The following is a 23,484-nucleotide window of genomic DNA, read 5'->3' as shown; positions in this document are numbered from 1 at the left end:
ACCCTCTAACAAGAATGCAAGCTTCAAAAAGAGATTTCGTTTGTTTTGTTCATTGATATAACCCCAGAATCTAGAATAATTGTGCATAGCGCATAGTTGACATTCAATAAATAGCCATTGAATGAATAAATTAGTAATGATCCCACGTTTGGGGACGATTTAACGTAATAGTTTCAGTGAGAGCTCATGAAGGGATTCTCAGAAGAAAGTAAGATGAAAACCAAGACCTCAATAAAACTAGGAATTGTAAGTTTATGACCCTCAGTTTTGCTGATGAAAGATGACTTACGAATCTCAATCTCAAGAAGAGATAAGGTGGACTACATTCCACCTGATAAACATTATCATGGAAAATAATGCTCAAATACTGTTTCTTTCAAAAGAGCCTATTAATTTTTCTCAAGTGAACTTTGAGAAATTTGTGAAGTCCTTTAAACAAAACAATGATTGTAACATCTCAGATACAAGCAACAAGAAGATATGAAGATGGATAAGTATACATTTACATACATACATGCACATACATGTATACACATATGGATAGAGATAGATAGGTATGTATGTATTGTATACATTACACCATTATACATGCCACCATTGTGGCATTTAAAAAAAATCTGATCCTTGTTAAATGTAATCATCCAAGGGTCCACAACAAATTATTTTCCATTGGACTCCCAAATTAAGTACAAGTATTTTAAGTGAATGCCCAAAGGGTTGAGGAATATGATACACGCCTCACCTCATGGATTTATTCTGAGAAAGCTAACATGGAGTCATACCAAGTTGATTTGTCATTTTATCTTCCACTCTACCTATAACTAGTGTTCCTTTTCATTTTAGTTGTTAAAGCAGGAAGCTATGCTTTGCTCTTTGGTCAGTCATTCCGGACCAGTGATGAAAACTTCCATTATATTTGTTTAATCAAAATGTTTTTAAAGCACTCTTAGTTTGGAATAAAAATATCTACTTTATGGTTCAACTTCTGCTTTGCAAAAGGCATCCTGGAATTGTGTTGGGAGTAGTAAGTAAATAATTATTGCCATTTTACCTGAGATAGTAACCAGTGATCTTAAGCAATTCATTGTGTGTAGTAGAATATGTTAGCAATTTATATGCTAATGATCATAGTGAGGACATGGGGAATATAGTGAATCAGTCAAGTCATGTCCTGTGACTGGAGCCATTAGATACACATATAATACTGCAGAACTTAGCATTCTATAAATTGTTTGCACACCAACAAAATCCATACTCTTGCATTAGTAATTTTTTAATAAAAGTATCAGTAAATAAATTAATAAGATTGCATAAATGAGTAAACAAAATGGCATAATAATTTCAAATGCTTTCTTTTTTTAAATTTTGTTTAATGTTCATTTATTTTTGAAACAGACAGAAAGAGACAAAGTGTGAGCTGGGGAGGGGCATAGAGAGAGAGGCAGACACAGAATCCGAAACAGGCTCCAGGCTCTGAGCTGTCAGCACAGAGCCTGATGCAAGGCTCGAACACACAAACCATGAGATCATGACCTGAGCCGAAACCGGAAGCTCAACCGATTGACCCACCGAAGTCCCCTCAAATTCTTTCTTACAAAAATAGTTTCAAGTGCTCAAAAACAAGAGACAAATAACAGAAATAAAATTTTCTTACCAGTTTTCCTGTCACCTCCAGGATACAGCCTCAGATATTCCTCATAAAGGGATAAAGTCATCTAAGGCTTTCCCCCCTAAAAATGATTTGAAATAAAACTGAAGTATAGCCAAAATTCCTAAAATAAGGACTGTATGGAAATGCTGATTCTGGGGATTGTAAGTTGTGGCGAATTCATAACAATAATGCCCAAACTGATCTCTAACATGCTTGATGTGAAGTTCATGATAATTAAAAACAGATGTCAAATCTATTAGTTTCTTTTTCTAAGCAAAGGGAGAATAAATACTTAAAATGGAACCAAACTATTTCCATAATTAGTTGCATGTAGCCCTAGTACATTTTTTTACATTACTATTCAGTCTTCTATTACAGGAATATACATTTTATTTATTCTTTCTAATATTGATAGACATTTAGATTTTTCCAGAGTTTGGATATTATGAATAATGTGGTTATGAACATGCCTATACATATATGTTTGCACATAGACAGACACATCTCTCTTGGGAAGATAGCTTATAGGTAGAAGTGCCAGTATGCATATGTTCAGTTTTCGTCGACAGTGGCAAATAATGAGCCCAACTGACTGTATCAAAGACATTCCCATCAGCGCTTTGAGATTGAGTTGCATCTCCTTTTACTTATGTGACCTATTTTTGTTTTTAACTTCAGCCATTCTGGAGACTGTAGTGATAGCTCATTGTTTTGTTTTGCATCCCCCTGAAGCATGATGAAAATCGTTACCTTTTCATTTCCTTCATGGTCATTTATACGTAATCTTTGTACATATCAGTTCGTATCTTGCCTATATTCAATTGGATTGCCTTTTTCTTATTAATTTGTAGCAGCTGTTTGTATATTCTGATATACATCCTGAATTTAGATATGTTTGCAAATTTTCTCCCACTTTGACTTACATTTTCATCTTCCTAATGATGTTAATGAACAGATTTTTAATTTTAGTGAAACCTATTTATCAGTGTCATATTCTCATGCTAATGATGTGCATATCCTATTTAAGAAATTAAATAAAATCTTATTTTATGAGCCAGAAGTTATGATAGCAGCATCTTTTCATATTTTACCATAAGCAAGATATTACATATTAATGTTTTGTAGCAAGTCTTAATTTAATTAAGGAAGTTGCTATCATTTGCTTGCTAAGAGGTTTTCATGAAAAGTTGCTGAAATTTATCAAAGGATGTTCAGAATCTATTAAGATGTTGTTGTGCATTTTTCTTCTTTATTCCATCCATGTGGTGATTGATAGGGATTTTGAATGTCACAACAAATTTTCTTCTGTTTAGAAAAACTCACTTTCCCCTGAAATCATATTCTGTTAATGCATTGTTAGACATTTGCTAATATTTTGCTTAAAATTATTTCATCTATGTTTATGATAAAACATCATTCTGTAATTCTTTTCTTCAGTGCCCATATTAGTATGGTATCAAAAATGTGCTGATCTCAAAATAAAGAGTGAAATATTCCTCTTTTCCATTTCTCTCTAGTTGGTGTAAAATCACTCAATGTAGGAATAACTCATCAGGTAAGACATCTGGGTCTAAGCTTTCTTTTAGAGACAATTAGTATGGACGCAATTTTTTTTTCATACATATTTTAGGTTTTTATTTGTCGGCAGGCAGTTATTCTTGGGTGTCTCATGTTTCTGCACATCTTGCAAGTAGGGACTCCAGTGCTTTTGTTCTCTACTAGCTTCACAAATGTTTACATAGCGAACAGCCTTATGAGAAAGAGATACTAAAGGGCAGATGTTTTACTGTCCAGTATAATAAAAAATAACGTCTCCTTTCAGTTAAAGTTTCAACAGGCTTGTTTTCAGCTCATTATAAAATACTTGATTCCCTAAACTCGTGGTTCTTTGCAACGCTGCTTTCTGGGGATCTGGTCACACTTCTTGAACTTTTTACTCTGTGACCCACATGTCTCTTTCACTATTCTCTTACTTTCTAAATATGTATTTGTTTCAGTCTGAATATTTCTGATCCCGCGTTAAACTCACGATTATTCTTATTTCCTGGGTTTAATCTGCTTTAATCCAGCTACTGGATTTTTTTATTTTTTTCACATTTTAAACTTTGTATTTGCATATTTAAAAATTGCCCATTGCAATAATTAAAATCGTTTCAATTTTTAAAAAATGGCATTCTGATTCAACTGCATTTTACAGCCTGTAGAACACCTTGGACCAACTTAGTTTTTACTGGTTGTCCCTACTCAGCTTCTTCCTTCACCGAGTTGCAAATTCTTCTCCTTCCCTGCCAGCCAGCCAGGCAGATGGGAGAGAAGGCCCCGCATTCATGGACGGTAGTTCATATATTCTTTGATGAGAAAAGGGGCAGCAGTCATTTAAATTTGATCTAACCTCGTTGCATCTTACACAGTTAACTAAAATAAGCAAAATAAGGGACACCTGCGTGACTCAGTCAGTGAAGCATCCGACTCTTGATTTCAGCTCAGGTCATGGTCTCACGGTTCATGAGTTTGAGCCCCACATTGGGCTCTGCACTGAAACTGCAGAGCCTGCATGGGATTCTTTCTCCACCTCTCTCTCTTCCCCTTCCCTGCTTGTTCTCTCTCTCTCTCCTCTCTCTCTGTCTCTCTCTCTATCAAAATAAATAAACTTAAAAAATAGTAAAATAAGAAGGCAATGTTCGTGGAATGTACAGTGCATATTGGCAGCACAGCCCTCATTACACTCCGCCTATTTGCTCCTCTTGTTCTATTGCTTCTTTTAAAGGCAGTGGAGTTTTCTCTTGTGTTTCTGTCTTCTACAATTTCAATTTATTTATATTCTGAATCTCAGTCATATCGGGTTTGTCGGACCTGGCTGCAGAGGAAGTGGATGGAGAAAAGTGCAGTCTGCACAGTGGCCATGTGGAGTTCATCTGCTGAATTCCTTTTTTTTTTTTTTTTTTTTTTTTTTTTGAGAGAGAGAGAGCAAGCGCGAGTGGGGGAGGTGCAGAGAAGGAGGGGAGAGAGAAAATCTGAGGCAGACTCCATGCCCAATGCAGAGCCCAATAAGGGGCTTGGTCTTACAACGGTGAGATCATGACCTGAGAGGAAATCCAGAGTCAGATGCTTAGCTGGCTGAGCCATCCAAGTGCCCCCTGAATTCTTAATTAGTTGTTAATCTTGTTCTATTTATGTGTATTTCTTTTCCAGATTATGTTTTGTCATATGTTTTCCTAAAAATATTATTCATAGCTATTTCAGTGTCTGATAATGGTACTATCCAGGTGAACTATGGGTCTCTTTTAATGCTCTGGTTTTTCTCTTGGTTATTTTTTTGAATAGGCTTTTACTGAATGTTGAATATTATATATGAGATAACTTGTCCACATGTTTTTAATCTATAATCTTTCATTCTGATTAAATTTTAAGCTCTATTTCAATTATTAATTTATAGCTGTCTAACATTATTCTACTATGATTCCAGCTTTCTTTAAGGATTCTTCAAACCAAATAATATATTTTCAAGGGATAAAATGAAATTAGAATTTTATGTCCAGAAAACATATCCTTTAAGAATGAAGGTGAAATTAGGAATTTTCACAAAGAAAATTGAGAGAATTTTTTGGCAATTAGATTTTTTTTTTTTACATTTATTTATTTTTGAGAAAGAGAGTGAGACAAACTGTGAGCAGGGGAGGGGAAGAGAGAGAAGGAGACACAGAATCTGAAGCAGGCTCCAGGCTCTGAGCAAGCAGTCAGCACAGAGCCTGATGCGTGGCTTGAACCCACAAACTGTGAGATCATGACCTGAGCTGAAGTTGGACGCTGAACCGACTGAACCACCCAGGCGCCCCACGGCAATTAGATTTTCTAGAAAAACTACTAAAGTAAAATTTTCAGACTGAGGGAAATGATAGCAGAAACAAAGTTGGAATATCAGGAATGGAGCTGGCTAAGATTTACAGCTAAGATACAGCCAGAGATGGCTAAGATTTACAGCAGCTGGAACTCTCATACATTGCTGATGGGAGTGCAAAATGGTGTAACCATTCTGGAAGAAGGTTTGGCAATTCTTACAAAGTTAAACATATACTTACCATATGACCCAGCAATCCCACTTCTGGGTTATGTTCCAAAAAAGACCTGTTCATTAATATTTATTGCAGCTGTATTTGTAAGTACCAAAAACTGAAATCACCCCCAAATATTCTTTTATGGGTGAATGGATAAACAAATTCTGGGATACAGGCACAATAAAATACTAGTTAGAAAGGAACAAAGTTTTCCTTTTAACTTCAATTGTGGTAGAAGTGAAACAAATCTATAAATATATTAAAATTTATCTGTACACCATTTCTTTTGTACTACACTCAGAAAGTCACTTTTTAGTTATTTTTTATTTTTTAAATATTTATTTATTTATTTATTTATTTATTTATTTATTTATTTTGAGAGAGAGGGAGAGAGAGAGAGAGAGGGTGAGCATGAGTGGGAGAGGGGCAGACAGAGAGGCAGAGAGAATTCCAAGCAGGCACTGCCCTGTCAGAGCAGAGACCTCTGCAGGGCTCGATCCCATGAACCCTGAGATCATGACTGGAGCCAAAACTAAGAGTTGGATGCCCAACCAACTGAGACACCCAGGCAACCCCAAGTCAATTTTAAATGATAATCTTAAAATAGAATTTTTAAAAGTGAAATAAATTTTACTTAATTATCTTAATTTTAGCCAGAGACATTGTCCTTAACTTCTTTATTGATTACAATTTAAAATTATCAGAAATTATCATTTTACTCTTGATACTGAAAGCAATTTGGTTTTTTGTTTTTAATGTTTATTCACTTTTGAGAGAGACAGAAAGACAGAGACAGAGCATGAGCAAGGGAGGGGCAGAGAGAGAGGGAGAAATCAAAGCAAACAGGCTCCAGGGTCTGAGCTATCAGCACAGAACCCCATGTGAGGTTCAAACTCACAAACTGTGAAATCATGACCCGAAGTCAGAGGGTTAAGTGACTGAGCCATGCAGATGCCTCAAAAGCAATTTAGTTCTTAATTAAACTTATACCTATGCCTAGAGATAGTAAAAAAAAATTGTAATATTTATTCTTGAGAAAGACAGAGAGACAGAACATAAGTGGGGGAAGGGCAGAGCTAGCAAGTGAATCAGAATGTGAAGCAGGCTCCAGGCTCTGAGCTGTCAGCACAGAGCCCAATGCGGAGCTCGAACTCACAAGCCATGAGATCATGACCCCAGCCAAAGTTGGACGCTCAACCAACTGGGCCACCCAGGCGCCCCAAGAAATATTTTAATAGTTTTAGCACTTAGTGAAAACAGTGACTTAGGAAGCAAAAATTAAGAATTATTTTAATAGAGTAAATGACTGTTTAACTTGTCTAGAGTTGGTATTTCACTGCATTTTGAAATTTGTAATTGTAAAGTATCCCATTTATCTACTAGGCTGCAGAGGCAGAGATAAGGAACAGAGGGAAGTCAAGATGTTCAAAGATCTTTGGAGGCATGTAACAAGAGTTATTCTTATTTGGGGAATTCAGGAAGCAGGAGAGTGAGATTTCAGAACTAATGAATTGGAGGAGAGGTGCTGCCACTTCTTGAGATAGAAGATGTCGGAGAAGACGCAGTCTTAGATACGCCAGCAGAGACAGTTCACTTTGGTACAGACTCATGGGGAGAGATCCCATTATAATGTAAAGTTGAATAAATAGGCTTAAAACTAACCATACAGTTAAAAAATAAGTTATTTTTATCTCTGTGTTAGATTGTTCTAGGATAAGTGATATGAGATTCTTAGTCACACAACCCTTTATTTTTGTAATTTTTTAAAAGTTTATTATTTGTGAGAGAAAGAGAGAGAGAATGAGCAGGGGAGGGGCAGGGAGAGAGGGGAACAGAGGATCCAAAGTGGGCCTTGTGCTGACATTATAGACCCCAACACGGGGCTCAGACCCACAGAACCATGGGATCGTGATCTGAGCCGAACTTGGAAATTTACCAGACTAAGTCACCCAGGTGTCCCATCTTAGTCATATAGCCCTTTAAATCTCAGCTCTGTTACTTAGTAGCTGTGTAAACTAAGCAGTTTACTTACTGTTATGGAATATTATTTATTCAGTCATAAAATATGGTAATATCACTAATGTTGCATAGTTACTGAGAAGTTGTAATGAAATAAAAAAATATAAGCACATGATACAGTAGATGCTACATCAATTGTATGTAGATATACTATTTTCCTTTCTTTGTGAAATATGAATTCAGTGGGTTACAAACAAACAAATCTCTTTTGCTTTGAGTTAAACTCATTATCAGTGTCCAGGCATGATAAATTTTGTATAAAATACTTTTCATTGTATCTGTCACCACAGATAGCATGCAATATTCAGACTATAATTTTACTTTTTGTCATTGAAATTATTGGATACTTGATGAACACTTTTTCTTTTTTTTTTTTTTGCCCTTGACTAATAAGAGAAAAAATAAGATAAATTATTCTTAAAATATTCAGTTGGGGGAATGAAAACATATAGTTTTCAAAAAGTTTTAAATTCACATTCTTTGCGTGAAACTATAGAGGAAACTCAGCAAAAGCTGAGATGCTGGAGCTTTAGAATAAAAACCTATCAAGACCAAACAGCATGACTTCTGCTACTGGACCTCATTTGTTGATGTCTAATTAAAAGAATCATTTGCATTTGCTAATGAATGTGTTTAGCTTCTACTCAAATAACTATTGAACAAGCATGTGATTTATTTTAATCTCAATTCCCCAGTGGCTCACTTTTCATGCTTACTTAAATACTACCTTTCAAAATAAGTGTTATTAATGTGCACGGCACTGTGCATTATCTTTTCATCATAATTTATTTTATTGATTTTTTTTCTCTCCACTTTCTCTCTTTCCCTGTTTGCAGCATTTATTTAGCACACTAACTCTGGATGAGCTTATATTCTGGAGATGAATGCATCGAATTCCAGAGAATCAAGCTTATTTTTCCAAAATTGGGTGAGCTCCCAGAAGATATTTAATGCTTCATAGTTTTATAGTTTAAGCAATAAAGGAGAGGAAACTAATTCCCTTCCCATTCTCATGCCCTCCCTCTAAATATAATTGAAACAGAGCCTTCTGTACTCTTGGTGATTTGTTTTGACATCCATGAACAATCTTGCTGGGATGCATTTTTTTCTTCTTTCCTCTGCTGTATCCATTATCGATTTTATTAATCTCCCATTCCATATTATACAGCGTAAATAGGAAGTTATGTAACTATTAGGCCAAATTAATAACTATTCAAATGAGAATCAAGGTAATTGATAATAAAGGGTATAAAGAATTCCTGTGAATAATGAAGATTTTATAAGGATAATGTTTCTTATTTATAAATTATTTCATCTCCATGAGTATGTTGAAAGTTTTTCTGAACAACCTGTAATTTTTCATAGAAGAGAAATCCCTTTTACACATCAAAAATTACCAGTAATATGGCAATATATTTTATTAGGTTATTTCTAAAATTTACATTTCTCAAATTGCTATTAAGCATGGAAAATGACTCACTTTGAGATATTTATTGTCTTTGAGGGCTCAATTTATATTTTTATGAAACTAATGATTCATTATATAGAACAATCTTAATAAAATTACACGTTTGGCCAAGTAATGTGGCATGTGTCAATAATTAGAACACCAATAATGATTTTCACAGACTGTATCTTGGATTTTGCTACTATAATTTTTTCCTATTAATTTTATTTCACTTCATAAATGTTGGAAAATATGCAGTTTAAAGCAAGATGCTCAATTCCCAGATCCAAGAAAAGAAGGAAGGGGAAAATGTTTAAATTTCATTTTCATAATACTTTTTGTGCTATTATCAGTATTCTATTTTCCCTAAAGAAACAATTTGTGATCACTTGAAGCAAAAATGGAAATCCTCAAATGATTATTTAAATGTTTTCCCTTAATTTATGAGAACAAGAGGGAAATCACAGTAACTATATTTTTGGTAATTTATAAAAGTTAAATCCAGATTATATGATCTGTACAGATTAAGTTTATCTCTTTCGCCTACTAGACTTATCACCTACTATGGAATCCGATCACAATATCTGGAAAATGTTTTAAAAGTCATTAAGCACATCAAATTACTATTCTCTTTTTTTGAGACACTCATAGTGCTAAATGAATAAAAGAGATTAAATGAAATTTGTTACATGGGATTTTAAAATAAGAGAATAAATCATGGCATTTTAAAGGTTTTAAATTGCATAATTTTTATAATGTGTTTCATACAGGGGAGCCTGGGTGGCTCTGTTGGTTAAGCTTTTGACTTTGGCTCAGGTTATGATCTCACTGTCTGTGAGTTCAAACCCTGCGTTAAGCTCTGTGCCGGCAGCTCAGAGCCTGAAGCTTGCTTCAGATTCTGTGTCCCCCTCTCTCTCTGGCAATCTACTGCTTGTGCTCTCTCTCTCTCAAAAATAAAATTAAAAAATATAAAAAATTATAATGTATTTTATACAAATATGTTGTGCATTGATTGGGGGAAATCCTGAGGATTCAGGACTGGATAAAGAAGGAAATATTATTCTTTTACTACCTAGACATAAATTACTCTACTTACACATAAATATAACATATTGATGTTCAATACTTCTGCTTCTTACATATTTATTCAACAACAAGTATTAACTGAGCATCTATTATGTGCTAACACTATTCTAGAAGTCAACCTTCTGCTTCTGGAGTCTACATTTTGGTAGGAAGGAAAATGAAAATAAAATAATGTAAGAACAGCAAAATGTCTGATAATTATAACAGGAAGAAAGAACTAGGACACCATAAAGCATGACAGGAGAAGGGCCAAGGGCATGTAATTCATATGCATGGTCAAGAAAGGAGGAGGATGTGATGTTTGAACTACAACCAGAATAATAAGATGTAGCCATTCATGAGAGAAAGTTTCCTGGCAGCATTAAAAAAAAAAAAAAAAGCAAATCCCTGAAGTGGGAATAGGCTTCACTGTAATGAAACAGCAAAAAACACATCAGAAATTATGGAAAATATTGAGCAAGGGAGAGACTGATAATGAGGTGAAATGCAAAAGTAATTTTACCAGACTGTGTAGGCGATGGTGACAAGTCTGGATTTTATTTTGTTAAAAAAAAATTTATCGTGGTAAGAGTGCTTACCAAGAGATCTATCTTTTTAACAAAATTTTATGTGCAAAATACAATATTGTTGGGGACAATGTTGTACAGTAGGTCTCTAGAACTTACTCATCTTGCATAATAAACTTTATACCCATTGAACAGAACTCTCCATTCCCGTCTTCCCCAACACTTGGCAACCACTATTCTACTCTCAGCTTCTATAAGTTTGAATATTCTATATACCTTATATAAATGGAATTATGCAGTATTTTTTTTTTCTATGAGTGACCTATTTTACTCAGCATAGTATCAGCCAGATTAACCATGTGGTCAAATATGGCAGAATTTCCTTTTTTATGGTTGAATAATATCCCAGTGTATGTATATACCCCATTTTCTTTATTCGTTTGCCAATGGACATTCAGGTTGTTTTCATGTCTTGGATTTGTGATAGTGCTACAATAAACACGACAGCACAGATATCTCTTTGAATTCTTTTAGATTGCTGATTTACTTACTTCATATGGTTTACTTTTCATTTAAGGAAAAGTAAAATGATTATTCAATTAAGGAAAAGTAAAGAATTATTAAGCAGAAGACTGCTATGTTAGATTTTCTTTACAAAAAAATGTGACTTCTGGGTGGAGTCAGGAACATGGTGGGCTGGGAGAGAAGCAGAGGCAGAGAGATGAAGTATGGGGTATTCTTTAGTCCAGAGGAAAGAAGAAAAGTATCTTGAATTGGAGGAATATCAATGAAAGTAAAGAAAAGGAGGTAAGAATATCTTTTTAGAGGTAGAATCACAGGATTTAAGGATGGAATGGATGACAGGAGGACATTAAAAAAGAAGATGGATCTAGAACGCCACCTAGGTTGAGTGGATGGTGGTGTCACCTACAGAGAAGAGGTAAGATTGAAAAAAAAAAAAATTAGGAGGGGTAGAATTCCATCCAAAGATATTGTTGTTGTTTAAAATACTACATTCAAAAGTTTTTGTTAGATGTTCAAATTGAAGTATCAAATAGTTCTCTCTATATAGACACACACATACACACTGTATATGTGTATATATGTATACATGCATATATTTATATATATGGACATATGTATACACATACCATGGTCTTATGTTGGTGCATGAGCATAACTATATAATTTAATTCCAAAATATAATATTAATGACTACATAGATATACATTACATAAATGCAGTAAACTTTATATGCAGTCATTCATGTATTGCTGTGCATGTCATTGTTCCTATGTTCCTGGATTTTGTTTTTATTACTTATAACTCTATGTTGGTCATCATTGAAGATAAATAATTATTTTATTTCCTTGAGTAAAATTTTCAAAGATGAAGTTGCCAGATCACAGAGTTGTTATGCTTTTGAAAATTATGCCACTTTGTACCAGTACTGCTCCCCAAAGTGTGCACCATCACAACTTTTATCAGTAGTTTACAAGAGTGTCATTTCTCAGGATGATGATTTGACCTAATTTTTTCTTGTTAATCTGTGCCATTTTCCAGAAGAAAAATATTATGTCTAATTTTCAGTCTTTTAAAAAAACATTTCTTTGATGCAGTTGAGGGTGTTCGTGTGTGTGTGTGTGTGTGTGTGTGTGTGTGTGTTTAGCCATTTGCCTTTCTTCTTTTGTGAATTAGCTATATATGGTTTTTGGCTATTTTTCCTCAGTAATTTTCATCTGTTCCATATCCATTTGCGGTGAATCTTTGTTATGAACATTTTAATAAACATTGAAAATATACTACAGTTTTTAATACCATTCATTTTAATTATGGAGAGTTTTCATGTTTGTTGAATATTACAAAACGATATTTTGTAATAATAAATATTATTATATTATAAAACGGTGAGTTCTTTTTTATGATATCTATGTTTGGATGAGTCCTTAATACAATAAGGGTTCTGATTCCGCCTTGTGGTGTTTGACTTATGACAAGTTTCAAGCTTCAGATCTCACTCTTTTCCCTCTGCGCTACATCTGGGTGCTTCTACCTTTGGTTCTTCCTTTAGCACCAAGCCTTTGCACTTCTCCTTTGGTGTGTGGCACGGGAGACTCAAACACTGCAAGTCTCTGTTTGCACATGGGAATCCTCATCCAAGTCCCACTCCCTAACCATAATAAAAACCCCAAGCCAATCTCCTTTTCTTGCTCTTTCAAGCTGTTTTCAGATCAGCTTGGGAAGACTGTCCTACCCTTCCCCAAAAGCCTCATTACAGACTAACTCATATCCTAGAGACTCATATCCTTTTGGAATGTGTGTGGCACCATCTGGCTTGACATCTGAACTAAATTATGGTTGAGGGTCTATTTTGTTTCTTCAGATTAGCCATAACACTTAGAAAGTACATTTACAACTGTTAAGTCTCATAACTAATTGCCAATATTTCTTTTTATTCCTTAAAGTTTTTGTTTACAAATTTAATTCCTTTGAAAATTAAATTATTTTGAATTATGGCATGAAGTAGGGTTGTTTATTTTTCCAAACATCAACTCGGTGGTTTCAATACTTCTTGGAAGCTATTAGGAGGAAGACAAAAGATGCAGAAGGAAAAATAATATTTCCTTTAATGCCTTTTCAGATATTCATACTCATGAACATTATTTTATTGTTAGAACTTTATGACATTTTAGAAAAGTCCTATATATAATTTTGATAGTCACCTCAATGTTTAGAACTTACAGTAATAATAACAATGCAATTAGATTATATTTTTCTATCATATATGCTTAAAATAAAAACTGTGTGGATTAAAAGAATCTTCTGTTAATGAAAGATGATTGGCAACATTAAAAGTGGTGCCAATACCCTCCTAGTTTCTGGCATTGCCAATAGACTGAATAAATAGTAAAGAATTTCTGAGAATAAAAATGTGAAAGACAAATAACAATTTTCAAAGGCAACTGAGAAGGCAAACATCTATTTCTCCACTCCTGAGACAATATAAATGGGTAGAAGTTTTTGATTACTATGGGTCTGAAACCACACTACATACTTCATTGATCTCATTAATACATAAATCTTGATGGGAAACAGTATATATATCATATGTATGATATGCATGTATGAAAAGTGTGTATTCTCCCACTTTACATGCAAGAAAACCAAAGCTTAGAAAGATTATATAAATTGACTAAAGTCAAGTTTGTAAGCCATAGGATAAAGATCAAAACTCAGGTTCTATTAAGTATAGACATTCCAGAAATATGTTTCCTTGAAATTATTTCATTCATTCTCTTTGTAAAATCTGTTGTTAATTTCAGAAACGACAGCTATAGGAAATGACAATTAATGTTATCCTCATTGCAAGTCCTGAGCAATATCCAAGTTCAAAGTAATTTTAATCAATAGATTTTTATGGAAATAAAGATTATACAGCATTATCTTTCTCTCTCTCTCTCTCTCTCTCTCTCTCTCTCTCTTTTTTTGGTAGAAACTCATTAAAGGTATTTGCTGCAGGCACATATTGACTTCTCTTATTGCACCAAAAGAAGGAACCAATACAAAGAAAACTGAAAGACATTATGAAATATCAACTTTACACCTATTAATTGAAGGACTTGAGTAAACCTTGGCAGACTTGAAATGGCAAGTCTCTATGAAGTTCACATAAATCATCAAACAGGTCAGTCAAAAATAAATAAATGAGATACTAAAGATAAACCCATATTTCAAGTACCATATTTGTCATTACACATCATGACACTATTACCACATATCATAGTGACTACTTTAGACATGTTTCTAAGCTTTGGTTTTCTAGTTCATAATTTAACTTTATGAATGATTAAACTTTCTAGACTTCAGTGTTATCTAATGATAAGCATGTCATTTGCAAATGTATTATTTGGCATTTGATTGCTTGAAAAATGTCTCATGTATACATCTAATAAACTTTCAGGAGGGATTATAATGAGTCCTTCGTTTTCTTATCATAGAAATGCAGTTGCATAAAGGAAATTATGTGTGTGACCAAAACCTTATTTCAAGTATCACTATAAGGACACTATGGATAAGAATTATTTTTCAGATAAGTGTTCATAGTAATTAAGTTTTCTAAAGTACAACAAAGAAATCTATGTGACCTCATTCAGAGGTTCTATTTATTTTTGTTCTTAAATGTATAGGACTGTATTCTTTCCCAATATCTTTCTTTTTATATCACTATACTCCATGTGCTTAATATAGTATAGATAACTGAATAGTTATGGTTTTATTATTTTTTCCTGAAAATTAAAAAAATTAACTTTTTAAACATATATTCATTTTTGAGAGACAGAGAGAGACAGAGCGTGAGTGGGGGAGGGGTAGAGAGAAAGGGAGACACAGAATCTGAAGCAGGTTCCAGGCTCTGACCTGTCAGCACAGAGCCCACCTGGACCGCGAGATAGTGGCCTGAGCTGAAGCTGGGACTTAACCAACTGAGGCACCCAGTTACCTCTTTCCAAGAAACTTAAAAAAAAAATTAAATTTTATTTATTTTTGAGACAGAGACAGACAGAGCACAAGGAAGAGAGGGCAAAGAGGGAGACACAGAATTTGAAACAGGCTCCAGGCTCTGAGCTGTCAGCACAGAGCTGACTTGAGTCTCGAACTCACAGACTGTGAGATCATGACTTGAGCCCAAGTCAGACGCTTAACCCACTGAGCCACCCAAATGCCCCTTCCACATTTCTTAACATTGCTAAAGATTTATTTTAAATTTTATGTTTCTTCTCTTGTTCAATGAGATTTTGAAAGAGAAGAGAGATTTTTAAAAACTTGTATTTATTCAGCCATTGTGAAGCAAAACTGGATATTTAACTTACATTGTGTGTTTGCTCTTTTAACATATTTATATATTAGTGTGTATGTTAATAAATTATTTTGAAAAGCAATAGTCATGCCATAATACAGTTTTATAAAAGGATTTATGCAGTTATTAAATATTCATCAAATGGCTAGAATTATTAAGTACACATCTAATCGTCAAAATGATTTTACAAAGTCTTCATTAGCCTTGTGGAAAGCAGTTTGTACATGTGTTCCTGTTGTAGTTACTGTCGTTGCTATTTGTCCAACAGCCATCTCCAAATACCTACTTCTCTATAAATAGAATTGTAATTTTCTTTGCTCTTGTTAAGTGAAATGGTTTAAAACTCTTACCGGATTCAGCGAGTAAATTTTTATGTATTTGAGCTTTTTATTCCCTCTGTCTCATGAATTGTGCAGGTCTGAGTGTTTCCCTGACTTCCTAGCTAACACGTTAGCTCACCACAGTTCCATACTTTCTGGCAGAAGACGTTATTTCTATGTCAGATGAAGCACAGTTTAATACTCACTGCATTATCAGTAGCCAGAATACTAGTAGCTTTTGCACCACCCTGATCACCACAGGGTGATACAAAGAAGGCCAGCTGGTGCCTGTGATCACAGTAGGATAGACTACAGAAGAGGAAACCCAAACTTAAGGAACCTCAGCCATTTATGATATTCAATAAGCAGACTGCCTTTAATCCCAAAGAGGACACAATCTTTTTTTGCCAAAAATGTAAGTAAACTTATTCTCTGCTCTAGAAAGACACATTGTTTTTATCTTTCAAGGATTTTCATTATGCAAACATCCTTCAAAAGAATAGTCCAGAGCAGAGGACAGTCAGTACCTCTGCTCTTAATATGTGCAGAAACATGAGACCACCATGGAGGATTGTCTCCCAACTGCCATGTGGTTAGTTAGACATGGCGTATATATAATCCTGGCAATGGAAAGTGAGGAAACGTTTGCTACAGGACATTTGAGATTTTCTTTAGAGGAAAAAAATGTAGATACAAAACAGATATATTCTTTGTTTGGATATTATCCTTTACACGTGAGCCCCTTGAACTGTGAGAGGAGCCAAACATACGTGCTATGATGCAAAGATACATCCAGGCTGAGAACGGCTGAGCAAAAGACAGAAGAAATGTGGTCCATTAACTCTAAGTTGTTGCCTTTATCAACTCTTGAGGCTCTCCTGCCTCCAGACTTCATGTTATGGGAGACAGTAAATTTGCTATTTATTGTTTGACTCTGTCAATTGTAGCCAAAACATAAGCTGCAATAAACTCTTGTTTTGAAATAAGTTTCCTGATATTCAAAGAGTTTTATTAATTTGTCAAGCCTGATACAGATAAAATTAGTATTAGAGATAATAAATCATGCAAATTCTCATATGTACAATGACTTTGACTCCATGTGTCAAAACCCATGCTATCATTCTGGAAGCTACATTTTTGTATTATATTTTGCCTGTATTCAACAGTAAACTTCTTGTACTTTCATAAAGCTCACATTTAAATACAGTGTCTTTTGAAAGTGTAATGGCCCAAAACACCATGGCAAGGATATTGAGTAGTGATTTCCCTCTCTATTCCCTGAAAGAACTCTTAGTCACTTACTAGGGTATTTATACAATGGGAAAACGGGTATACTAAAATGTTTCGGATATTTGAATAAAGAGTCTAAAATGACAACAGTACTTGAAGACTCAAATGCCATCATGGGCCTACCGTTAGAGATAAAGGGGATCCTAAGCAAAGCCTGTCTCACAATGTGTCCAATTGTTTTCCATGCCTATAGGTATTTCTCCTGGAGATCCTTTGCAGTTGTACATGAGTCATAGTGGTAAGAAAGACTTTTTCCTGGCTGATGTAGTAAATCAGAACTAATGCTCTACTCTGGGTAAAATGACAAAGATTAAGGCCATTCTCAATAACTTAAAGGATCCGAGGGTTATGATATCACTTATATCCCGATTTGCTAGCCTGGTCCCTAAAAAACCCCACATGGATTATAGCAATGACAGACTACCATTAATTATTTAAGTGGTAGTCCTAATCATACTATTGTGTTGTAGGTGGTATCTTTGTTACAAAATTACACATGAAGGGACGCCTGTGTGGTTCAGTGAAGCATTCACTTCTTGACTTCAGCTCAGATCATGATCTCACAGTTCTTGAGTTTGAGTCCCATATCAGACTCTGCGCTGACAGTGCAAAGCCTGTTTGCGATTCTGTCTCCCTCTCTCTCTGCCCCTCCTCTGCTTGCTCTCTGTCTCTCTCTCTCAAAATAAAAAAAATATATACATAAAAATCCTTAAAAAGAGGGTCTATACATAAATTCTGGGACTTGGCATATGGCTATTGATCTAGCAAATATATTCCTTTAATCCCTGCCACAGAGAATCAGAATCATTTACATTCATCTGGAATAAATAGCAATATAGATTCAGTTTTGTCCTCGGATAAGGCTGACTGTCTTTGTCACAAGAAAGTTAGAAGGGACCTTGATCATCAGGACATTTTACGTTACACCATACGGATCTACTATATTGAAGACAACATGTTAACCTAACCTAGTGAAAAGTAAGTGGCAAGTGTACTGAACGCCCTCGTAACACCCATGTGTATCACAGAGTAGAAGACCAATTGTTAAAAGCTTCTAGAATATGGCACACAAATATAGTTTTTAAGCATCCTGAGTTTGGAGGTATGTCAAGATACCTCCTCCAAGGTAAAAGACGAGCTATTGCATGTTGCACCTGCTACCACCAAGAAAAATGCACAGAGCTTAGTAGGCTTCTTCACATTTTGAAGACAGCCTATAACACATCTGCAAATACAGCCCCGCTCCACTTAACAGATGACTTGGAAAGCTGTCAATTGAAAGTTATCTGCCATATTAAAATGCTTTCCTAAAACCTCTGGTAGGCCCCTGTAGAAGTGTCACAGCACAGACCTGGGGCCTTTAGGGCAAGGACCTGCCAACTGCAGCAAAAAGGCAGTCACCATTTCAAAGTAGTTCCTGACATGTCATTTAGCTGTAGCACATGCTGGACAACTGAGCGTGAGAAATTAAGTGGCTGTGAAACCTGAGCCCATCACGAGCTGAATATTATAGAAACCACCACGTAACAGAAGTGATTAGATGCAGAATAATCCATCACCCAATTGAAATTAAACATTTTGAATCAGGCCCAGTCAGATTTTACTGATGTATGTATTTATTTATGTGTTTATTTATTTATTTATTTATTTAAAGAATCCCAAGCAGGCTCCGCACTGTCAGTGCAGAGCCGGACGCTGGGCTCAAACTCATGAACCGGGACATTACTTCCTGAGCTGAAGTTGGACCCTTAACTGACTGAGCCACCCAGGCGTTCCAGGCCCAGTCAGGTTTAGAGGATAGAAATAACTTACTGTGCCGATGACCATGCCATGTATTCCTGTCTCTCACAGGATGCCTCTCCCACAATTTATACCTATGGTCTCGTAGGAAGCTCCTATGACCAGCTATTGGAAACAACAACAACAACAACAACAACAACAACAACTAAGACCCTGTTCCTAATGGCTGAGTAGATATATTGGCAGAAGCTTACAATGCACTGCTGCTTTGTGAGAGTCCCACTAAAGCATATCTCTGAATGACTGGGAGGAGAGAACTATATCTCAGTGAGTAGACTTTCAAATAATCAAATTTGTGTAGATGGAGACCTGACCTGAGATAAAGATGCTCACAAAGTTCTGAGCAGCTGCAAATGGCTTGGCTGGCTGGTCATGGACCTGAGATGGCATTGGAACATGAGATACACTGTTCTCTGGGGGTAAAACTGGATGTACCTATAGGATTAGATGCAGAGATAATGGATTCCTGTGTCTCAAGCTGATAGTCACCACAGAGCATCTGCAGCAGGGGTGGGGTTTGCAGAACAAAAGGGAGAAGATGAATTGTCAAGGAAGGATTGGCAGCACCACTAAATTCAGTCGAAATGAAAGTCATGGCTATACCCGATTGGCCAGTTGACTAGCAGAAGGCAAAGGAGTTCTTAGACCAGAATAGAAAGTTGATCCTGGTTATTATGAGGTGCTAAGATTGCTGCTGTATAATTTGGGAAAGAAGATTCACTTGAACAACTCTTTGTGCTTCTATGTCCAGTAGTAATTGTGACCGGGCACCTGTAGCAACTTGAGCCTGGCAAGGACATGATAGCAACGGGTCCCAACTCATCAGGAATGAGGTCTGCATCATGCCATCAGCCAAACATTCCAAAACAGAAGTGCCGGTTTAGAGGGAGGGGCATCTGAGATGGGTAGAAGAGGAGAAAGACGACGGGTGTCGGTTGCAGTTGTGGAAACTGTAATTTGTTCCGCGAACCCTCCTTTATTATATCTCTCCCCTCCCTAGAAATTGTAACTGGCAACCATACTAAAGAAACAGGAATGGGAGAGAGGAAATTTAACACGGGGCATGAGTAAATCAGAGCGGTACAAAATGCAGACTTTAACATCCACTACATATTTCACATCCCTTGATACTCTGTGTGTTCAGGTAGACTTCCAAGTATCAGTGTCTGTAGACATGTGCCTGAGGGGTTTTTCCTTTGAACTCCGAAAAGCTGTGAGGCTCATGATTGCGAGGCAGCAGTCTGGAAGTGCCAAGGAATTAGTAGTCCTCAGTCAATTACTCTCAGTCGTTGGTGTTCAGTTACCCAACTCCCTCCCTCCCCAGGAAGGATAAATCTGAGGACTAAGTTTTGGGCCATTTTCTCAAGTTTCCCCTAACATTTAATACATGTAATAGTTCACCACTTAATAATTTTCTCTGTCCTGTACCACTTGCCCCGTTTTCATGCCAGCATCTCTGCCCTTCCCAAAGAAATTACTTGCATTGGAATCCTTGACTCAGAGTTCACTTTTGGGAAAACCCCAAATAACATACTATACTAGATAGGGGGGGTAAATGAATAGAAGACTGTATCCATGCCTGGAAAATTTATATTTTCGAATTCAATACGGAGACAGAAGAAAATAAACATAGGATTATGGTAAGAACTATATTAGAATTAAGAACAAGATGCTGAGACAGATCAAAGAGGAAAATATCTAACATGAGATGAGAAGCTGAATGCATCAGGACCAACGTGGTGGAGACATTGGCATCCCTCTAAAGGTCTGAAGAAGTGAAGAGTAGATAAGACAAGGTGTAGAGCTCAATGGGAAACTCACTTTAGGATAGAATCAAATAAATCCAGGTACTTATTATTCATAATAACTATTCAAAAACCTTTTAGGCAACCCAGACCAAACGCTGAGAGTTTCTAATGTGAGCCATTTCCTGTAGAAAGTCTGCCCTTGTGGAAAATTTTCTAAGAAACATACCTGCTCCCTTAGGTAGCTGGTCAGGCAAAGGACCCTTTGCAGATGTACTTCTTGAGATTATGCAACTGCTACTCAGACAGAAGTTAGTTTCCTTCTGTTACTTCTGCAGAGAGGTTAATGGATTCCTTTTGCATGTTTTTTATGAGCAGGTTTCTGGAAAATGAAATTTTCCCAATTCTATAGTTCATCACCCTCATACCTGATTGCAGAAATTAGTGATTAGAAATGGAAATATAAGGTGAACAAAATGTAGAGACTTTGAAAGTCAGAGACTTTGAAACTGCTTTGAGATAGGAAAGTTTTGCTGTTTCATGTTCTAATGTCTTCTCATATAATATGCTGTCAGTAGTAAGGAGTTGAGTGAAGGGAATTTCTTTTCTCTCGTATAAAGAACTGATGTGCAATATTCACAGGATAAAACTGATCCTCAAAACAAAATATATATTTCAGCACTTTCTTGATTGATTAATGTACCAGACACCTACAATTCTGTTTTTCTCTCCTTTCTAGACTTATAAAACATAGTGTAGTTTTCTCTACAGACTTGTTACTCATCATTCGTCATTTTTTCCTAACGTGTACTAGACTACACGACACTGCTTATAGAAGGATTTGTTCTTCCGCAAATGACTTGCTTGGTCTGGTACAAAATGATTGTGTATAATGTTTCAATAGCTATTTTTAGGTGAATAAAAGGATGATCCAATTAAGATGGTTAAGTGTTGTGCTAGCCAAATGCAAATCAAGACTCTGTAAAGAAAGATAATGAAGGGAAATTATTTATGTCTTACTTTCTATTATAAAAGAAGCAATTCTTGAAGACAAAATAATCATGCTTTCTTTCATAATTGAGTAGTTTTAGGAAGCTTATAAAGTTACTAGGAAGAGTTATTTGTATACTAAGGCTCAGAGACTGCCTAGCCCCTGACATGAGTAATTTTCACTCCTACTTTGGAACTTTGAGACTATTGTTACTGAATTAGCAGGGTCTAGCAATGTGACATATGGAAAAGGTATGGGGAAAAAATGAAGTCTCAGAGTCTGGATATGTGTATAATGGAGCTTATGAAGCATTTGTCATTTATATATTTTTTGTAATCTTTCCATAAAATGCTTTTTCTGTGCCCTAAGTTGAAAGAATGGACATGAAGAATATATAAGTGAAAAGTATCTTTCCCATGTTATAAGAAGGGATAGTCAATTAAGGAAAACTTTAAAAGTGAGGTAAATACATGGAATAGGGTATGAAAATGTCATAAATGTCATAATTTTTGATGCATACAAAAATTCTCAATAAGTCATATACATTCAATGTCCCTAAACTCATGAAAGTTAAGCAAAAAGAATTATAATTAAGCAATTAATCATCAAATAGAAGTTGAATGCACAGCAAAGAAGACAAAGAAGACAAAACAATTTTAAGTAGTTTAAAATTCCGGTATCATGACCATTAACACAGGAAACCTTTACCTTTTATTGCTAAAAATTAGAATGTTTTAGTAGGTAGTATTAAACAACGGTAATAACAATCCATTATTTGAAGCTGCATATAATCTGTGATTTTCAAATTTATTTTTTTTAATTTATTTATTTATTTTGAGAGAGAGTGTGTGTGCAGGAGGGGCAGGGAGAGGGGGAGAGAAATAATCCCAAGCAGGCTCCACGCTGTCAGTGAGAGGAGCACAAAGCAGGGCTCGAACTCATAAACCCATGAGATCATGACCTGAGCAGAAATCAGAGTCGACACTTAACTTGCTGAGACACCCAGGTGCCCCAGTCTGTGATTTTCATACTTCACAGAATCCACTGCATGAGAATCATGTCATTCAGTGTGAGGTAGAGATGATCAAAAGATGGCCGAGTCCCAGCAGGTTCTGGAAAGTCACTGAAAGACTCATATGTAGAATTTAAGAAACAAAACAAACAAACAGTAAAAGAGACCAAACAGCAGACTCCAATACAGAAAACAAGCTGGTGGTTACCAGAGGGGAGGTGGGTGGGGAATGGCAAAATAGATACAGGGGATTAAGGGTACATTTATGGTGATGGACAATGAGAAATGTATAGAATTGTTGAATCATTACATTGTAACCCTGAAACTAATATAACACTGCATGTTATTTATACTTGAGTTAAAAAATAAGTGGTTGAGAGTCCACATTTTATAACCTTGAACACCTCTTGCCTATAGTATAGTATGTTAATATGTTAAATATAATTTTAAAAGGATACCAGTTTGAAAATACAGACAGATACAGCAACAATTGCTCTACAAAGAATATGACAAGTCCACCAACAGTACTGGGACACACAGAGAATTTAAAACCTAAAAATGCTCATGCTTCATGAGAGCAAGAACTATATATCTCTCTCAGGGAGGGGCACAGTGGTGGACACAGGGCAAGTGCTCAACACATATCACTGAAATAGTGAGGAGAAATAAAATAGTGAGGAGAAATCCTGAACGTTGTTCATTTCGAA

The sequence above is a fragment of the Felis catus genome, chromosome B1 (genome assembly GCF_018350175.1).
Source record: "Felis catus isolate Fca126 chromosome B1, F.catus_Fca126_mat1.0, whole genome shotgun sequence".
NCBI lineage: Eukaryota > Metazoa > Chordata > Mammalia > Carnivora > Felidae > Felis > Felis catus.
The sequence above is the reverse complement of the archived record's forward strand: the minus strand, read 5'-3'. Positions refer to the sequence as shown.